We start from the raw sequence: 7,368 nt of genomic DNA on the forward strand, positions 1-7,368 counted from the left end.
TATATACGTAGTAAAAAAAAAAAAAAAAAAAAAAAAAAAAACCAACAAACCCAGGGCTAATCATATGCTCCATTCTACCAGGAAAATATGACAAGATTTAAAATTGTTCTAATAAGGCATTAGGCAGTGGTTAAGAATACAACTATATTATGCTAATTATCATAGTTATACCATTAGCCAACGTGAATTACTACACTTATTAAAGGAACAAAAATGACTCTATGCTCAGCAGATATAGATAAGTTATAGTAAGGTTTGCAGGCTGAGAGTAAAATTATGCCTCTTTTGCAATAAAAATAATCATTTTTAAATAGAAAATAATAAATAACAGGAGTTAATATGAAAGTGTAAATAATTAGTTTAACTTTTATAGAGGGCAAGACCTAAGTTTTATTATCAATAGCGCATCAGATTCTCTTCAGCTCTGTACAACTGTAGCCTTCTTTAGTTAAAGCAAATATTTGGTGTGTCATTAGTCTTTAATTCCAATAAGAGCACTTTTTTTCTTTCTTTTCTTTTCTTTTTCTTTCTTTTTTTTTTTTTTTTTTTTTACCTTTTGCTGTTTATTATGATTCCTTGTGGCACATCTCAATCATGCTTTTTAAAGATCTGTTTTACAAATCAGACTTTGAAACAAATTTGTATAATTTTCAAGGTTATTTTTATAGTTTTCTACTCTGTTTCTTTTAGAGAGCAAATGCAATTGTGTATGACTACATTAATAAATTGAACTGATGTATACATTTTGAATTCTTTTGTATTGTCTTGTGGGGAAAAACTATTGGAATCTTGAGATTGGTAGGAATTTTAATGATTATTTAGTTTTATTTTATAATGGGGGAAATTAAGCCTGAGTTTGAGAGTATGTTCATTTAGCAACCATTATTGAGCACTCCTGCTGGGTACTGTATGGGCTCGATTCTGGAAGGTTGTTTCATGCTTAAAGTTTCACGGGTAATTTCTTCTTTCTTTGTTTTCTTCTTTATTTTATCATGAACCAGACACATGGACAATCAGAGACATTTCAGAGGAGGGAAAGCAGAGGCACTTTATATGGTTCATAACATAATTCTTCTCCAAACACGTTACAGAGATGTTCTTCAGTACAGTGAGGTACACATGATTGTAAGCAGTCTGTTACCAAAGAGCTGCATTTATCATTTCTATGACTTTGGAAAGAAGATATTTTCAAATCACGTTCTAAAGAGCCATCTTAGGACTGTTGATTCAAAACAACCTGAAAAAGTTTAAATTGCTTTGTGCGTAACTGAGTTGTGGGTATATGTGTCAAGTAGTGCTTATGCTCAAAGTTAAACAATAATAATGAAAGTATATTCATTATATTAATGAAAGTATATTCACTATAATAATGAACATATATTCGTTATTCAGTAATAATGTAAGTATAATGAGATAAGCTTACCAGCAGGAGGCTGGCTGTGTGAACTAAGCTATCAGGGTAAAAATGAAGTAGGTAAGTAGAGACTTGTACTGCAACAGCTTTGCTTACGGAGTGCAGAAGGATCCAAAGAGAATTAGAGGAAGGTAAATAATTGTGATAATCACATCATAACACATTTGTTGTGATTTTTCACTTTAGTAATTTATTAAGTTTTTAATACTTATCAAATAGGTTATCTGACCCAGACTTGGGTAATAATCCGCCTTCTCTTCCTCCATCCCCTTGCAGGCTGCATTCCTGTTGCACTGTATTTCTCCCCACTTCCCAAACACGTTGTATCCTAATGTGTCTCTGAGCCTTTACCCATGCTTGCTGCTTCCTTTGCCTAGAATGTTCTCCTCCAACTTCTTTGGTTCATTGGTGAGGATCCAATTCTGATCTCATCTACTTTTTTTCCTAGACCATCTTAAGCCAGTCAGCTGCTGTCTCTGTTCCCATGTCTTGCTGTCTATTTTTCCCTTGTTCATACCTTTTTCAGTATTGATCACACTGCACTGCCATCATCTGATTGCCATATCTCCACACTGCTAAACTGTGGGCCATTCTAGGGAGAAACCACATCTTTCTTGGCTTTGTATCATGGTGCCTAGTTGAGGACCTGACACACTGAAGGCATTCAGATGTTCGTTGACCTCATAATGCAAAATGATTGAATAATTTTAATGCTGTTTCTGTTAGCTTTTGCTGCTTCACATGTCTCCCTGAACGTGGTTTAAACAACAGTATAATTAGCTCATGATTGGTTGGCTGGGCTGCTCTGGTTTGCCCTGACTTGGCCATATTTGCTTGGTTGGCTCACACGTCCATGGTCAACTGATGGGTCAGCTGGAGGTTAGATGATCCAAGATTGTTTTAACTCACATGTCTGGCAGTTGGCAGACTGTTGGCCAGGGGTCATGGGGCTGATTGGGGCACATGTCTCTCATCATCCATCGGGCTAGCCCAGGCTTATTTACATGGCAGTATCAAGAACAGCAAGAGAACAAGCCCAAACGTGCAAGCCCATTCCAAGCCACTGCTTATTACATGTATTAATGTCCCTTTTCCCAAAGTAGTCACTTGGCCAAACCCAGATTCATGAAGTGGAGAAATGAGTGTACCTCTTGATGGAAGGGAAAGCTAAGTCAGCGTTGCAAATGAGTGCCTATGTAAGAATGAGGAGAATCATGGCCACTTTACTACAAATGCTGATGAAATTTTCAAACTTAATAATCCTTCTATCTCTCAAGATTTTTCTGACAAAATATCCTGAATATTAGAGCCAATTTAAAATCAGAGTTATTATTTGCTTTTTTCCAAACTAGAAAGAGGGTATGTCCATCATGGTTCCTCAGAGAGAACCCTGATAGGAGATTATATGCGTATATGTGTGTGTATATATATACATATATATCATAGAATTTATATTTAGAAAATCTTATATACACAAGTGTTTGTGTATATATACAGATATGACAAAATTTACATGTAAAATCTAAGATTTTCTAGATATAAATTCTATGATATGTATATATATATATACACACATATGCACATAAATATATATTGAGAGAGAGAAAGAGGAAACGAGAAGGGATTTATTAGGAGAACTGGCTCACTCTGGTGGGTGGGCTGAGAATTCCCACTAGCAGTGGTTCTCAACCTTCCTAATGCGGCAACCCTTTAATACAGATCCTCATGTTGTGGTGACCCCCAACCATAAAATTATGTAGCAACGAAAATAATTTTATGGTTGGGGGTCACCACGACATGAGGAACTGTATTAAGGGGTCACGACATTAGGAAGGTTGAGAACCACTGTATAGGCTCTACAAGTTGGAGAACCAAGAAATCCAGCTGCATAAATCAGTTGAAGTCTGAGGAACTCAGAAACAAGGTCACTGCTGGCATAACTCTTAGTATGAGGCTGAAGCCCTGAGAGCCCAGGGAGCTGCTGGTGTGAGTCCAGAAGTTCAAAAGCCACAAAACTTGGAGTCCTATGTCCAAGGCAGGAGATAAAGGGTGCCCTGGCTCCAGAGAGAGAGCACGAAGTCATCCCTCTTCCATGTTTTTGTTCCATCCCAGCCCTAAGCTGATCAGGTGGTCTCCATTGAGGGTGGGGCTTCCCCACTCAGTCCACAGACCCAAGTGCCAGTCTCCTCTGGAAATACCCTCAAGATACACCTGGGTAGTTCAATCATGCTAATCAAATGCTACCCCTCCACCCCCTAGGTTTCCCTTTCAGCAGAAGCGGGATGGGCTCAGTCTCTACTGAAGCATTGAGAATAAGTAATGCTTTACCAGCTATCTGGACATCCTTTAATGCAGCCAAATATCCCAAATCAAGCATAACAAGTCCACCTCCTGTCAACTTAGCACCTATGCACATCTCTTTAAACCACACTCAATTTCTAAGTAAAGACATGTTGTAGTTCCACCTACCACAGTACAGCTATCCTGTGTATAACCAATAACTCACTAATCCATTCCCTAGAAGGGGAGATGAAGTCCTTGAGTGATGTTTATTCCTCTCCTGGTATCCCATTAACACAAATACTAAGTTGTAGAATTAACTACACTTAAATACTGATTAAACACTCAGTACATTTTATGTTATGTGACAAACAAGAGGAAAGAAAGAAAATAAAAATAATCCGTTTATGTATGTGTGTACACAAATGTATTATTAATGTATAGCCCAAGACAACTCTTACTCTATCAACATGCAGCAGTAAAGAGGTTATACATACCCTCAAAATGTACTCTGCAGTTTAGCATTTTCTCAAGATACTGAGTGAAATCTTAAAATGCTTTCAATTATTTTTCTCTAAAACTCCTGTTTCTATGAATATGACACTACAAATTGGGCACAGTTGTCAAAGTTATGCATATGTCTTATGCATGGAGAATTCACTATATAATTTTCTTAAAATTCATCTTTTATTTCAATAAAATGTATTTTTAAGAGTAATATTATTAACTTGTATATGTTGAAACATCCTTGTATCTCAGGGATAAATCCCACTTGAAAATGGAGAATTCATTTTTTAAATGTTTTGTTGAATTCTATTTGCTAGTATTTTGTTAAGGATTTTTGCATCTATGTTCATCGGGAATATTGGCCTGTAGTGTTCTATTTTTCTATGTCATTTTCTGGTTTTACAAGCAGACCAAAGCTGGCTTTGCAGAATAATTTTGGAAGCATTTCTTCCTCTTCAATTTTTTTGAAGTGTTTAGAATAATTGGTATTTGTTCTTTTTTAAATGCTGGTAGAATTCAGCAGTAAATTCATGAAGACCCCTTATTATAGAGTGTATAGTGGTGAAGTCTGGGCTTTTATACCCATCACCAGATAGTATAAATTATACCCTATAGGTAATTTTTCATCATTCACCCATTCCCACCCTCTCCCCTTTTGAGTCTCCAAAGTCTTATTATACTAATCTGTATATCCTTTTGTATCCAGAGTTTAGCTCCCACTCATAACTGAGAATATGTGGCTTTTTTTCTCTGTTTCTAAGTTACTTCACTTAGGATAATGGCCTCCAGTTCTATCCAAGTTGCTGCAAAAGACATTTTTTCATTCTTTCTTATGGCTGAGCATGACTCCATGGTGTGTACTTGTTTTTTGAGTTCCTTAGGTGGTAATATGAGGTTGTTAATTTGTGATATTTCTACTTCTTTGATGGAGACATTTAATGCTATGAACTTCCCTCATAGTGTTGGTTTTAATGTTTCACACGTGTTTTGGTATGTGGTGTTTTCATTTTCATTTCTTTGGAAACATTTTAATTTCTGTCTTTATTTCTTCATTGATCAGGTGATCATTCAAGAATGTGATGTTTAAGTTCCATGTATTTATATAATTTCTAAAGTTCTTCATATATATTTCTAGCTATATTTCACTGTGGTCTAAGAAGATACTTGATATGATTTTCATTTTAAAAAAAGTGTTAAGGTTTGTTTTGTGGCCTAACATGTGGCCTTTTCCATGTGCTATTAAAAAGAATGTATACTCTCTAGTTGTTGGGTAGATTGTTTTGTAAATGTCTGTTAAATCCATTTATTCTAATGTCCATTTTAAGTCCATTGTTTCTGTTTTGATTTTATTTCTTGATCTGTTTAGTGCTGTACGTAGGGTGTTAAACAGCCTGAGTATTATTTTTGCTGTTTATCTCTTTCTTAAGTCTAGTAATATTTGTTTTTTTGAATCTAGGTGTTCTGATGTTAGGTGCATATATATTTAGGATTGTTACATCCTCTAGCTGAATTGAGCCCTTTATCATTGTATAATGACCTTCTTTGTCTTTTTACTACTTTTGATTTAAAATATGTTTTATCTAAGTATAGCTACTCTTGCTTGCTTTTGATTTCTGTTTTCATACAATATCTTTCTTCCAACTCTTTGCTGTCATTCTGTGTGTTTCTTTATGAGTAGTGTGAGTTTCCTGTAAACAGCACATAGTTGGGTTATGTTTTTATATCCATTCTGCCAATCCATATCCGTTAAGTGAAACATTTAAGCCATTTACATTCAGAGTTAAAATTGACAGATAAGGCTTTGTTCCTGTCATATTGTTAGTAGATTTCTAGTTTTATAAATTCGTTGTTTCTTTCCTTTTCTCTATCTTTTTCTCTTTGTGGTTTATTGGACTTTTGTCATGTTGCCATTTAATTTCTTTCTCTTACTCCTTTGTGTGATTGTTTTGTAAGACCTGTGAGCTTTATGGTGTTGTGTATTTGTGGTGGTGAATATTAACCTTTCATTTCCATGTGTAAGAGTGCTTTGATCATTTCCTGTATGGCCAGTCTAGTAGTGATGAATTCTCTCATGTTTGCTTCTCTGAGAAAAAATTATTTCTCCTTTATTTATGAAGCTTATTCTAGCAGGACACAGATTCTTGATTGGCAGTTTGGTTTTTCTTTCAGCACTTTGAAAATGCCAACCCATTTTCTTTCTGCTCGGAGGTCCACTGTTAGGCTGGTGGGGTTTCCTTGATAGGTAACTAGATGCTTTTCTCTTGCTAATTTTAAAATTCCTCTTTCACTTTGACTTTAGTCAATCTGAAGATAATGTGACTTGATGAAGTAAATTTTTACAATGGGTTTGCCCAGAGATTGTTGAAACATCTGTATCTGAATATCTAATTCTCTCTCTCTCTCTTTTTTTTTTTTGAGACAGAGCCTCAAGCTGTCACCCTAGGGTAGAGTGCTATGGCATCACAGCTCACAGCAACCTTCAACTCTCCAACTTTTAGGCTTAAGTGATTCTCTTGCCTTAGCCTCCCAAGTAGCTGGGACTACAGGCGCCCACCACAACACCCAGCTATTTTTTGGTTGTAGTTGTCATTGTTGTTTGGCAGGTCCAAGCTGGATTTGAACCCACCAGCTCTGGTGTACCGTGGCTGGCACTTTACCCGCTTGAGCTATAGGTGCCGATCCTGAATATCTAATTCTCTAGTCCAGGAAATTTCCGTTAATTATTTCCTCAAATTGGCTTTCTATACTTTTTGATCTCTCTTCCCTCCTGGTAATGTTAATAATTTGTAAGTTCAGTTGCTTTATGTAGTCCTAGATGTCTCTAAGGCTTTGCTCATTCTTTTTCATTTTTTCATGATTTTTATGGGACTGGATTATTTCAGAGGACCTGTCTTCAAATTCTGAGATTTTTTCTTCTACTGTTATGCCCAGGAGTCTCTCAAAGACCACACCACCAGACAAATAGAATTTAAAGAGGGGTCCTTTTATTGAAGAGCCTGCTAGCAACTGCCTCAGTGTCCCAACATGGGGTTTCTGAGAGCAGCCCTAAGTTGTCTGTAGCTTTGGTTTTTATAGGGCAAAACTTTTCCAGGGGGCAAGCGTTATTACAGAAGCAAAAATAGCAGTTAAAGGGGGAGGGGGAATCACGAGGGTAGGGTGGTTAGTTC

This window comes from Otolemur garnettii, unplaced genomic scaffold, assembly GCF_000181295.1.
Source record: "Otolemur garnettii isolate 467f Iridium unplaced genomic scaffold, OtoGar3 scaffold00042, whole genome shotgun sequence".
NCBI classification, from domain to species: domain Eukaryota; kingdom Metazoa; phylum Chordata; class Mammalia; order Primates; family Galagidae; genus Otolemur; species Otolemur garnettii.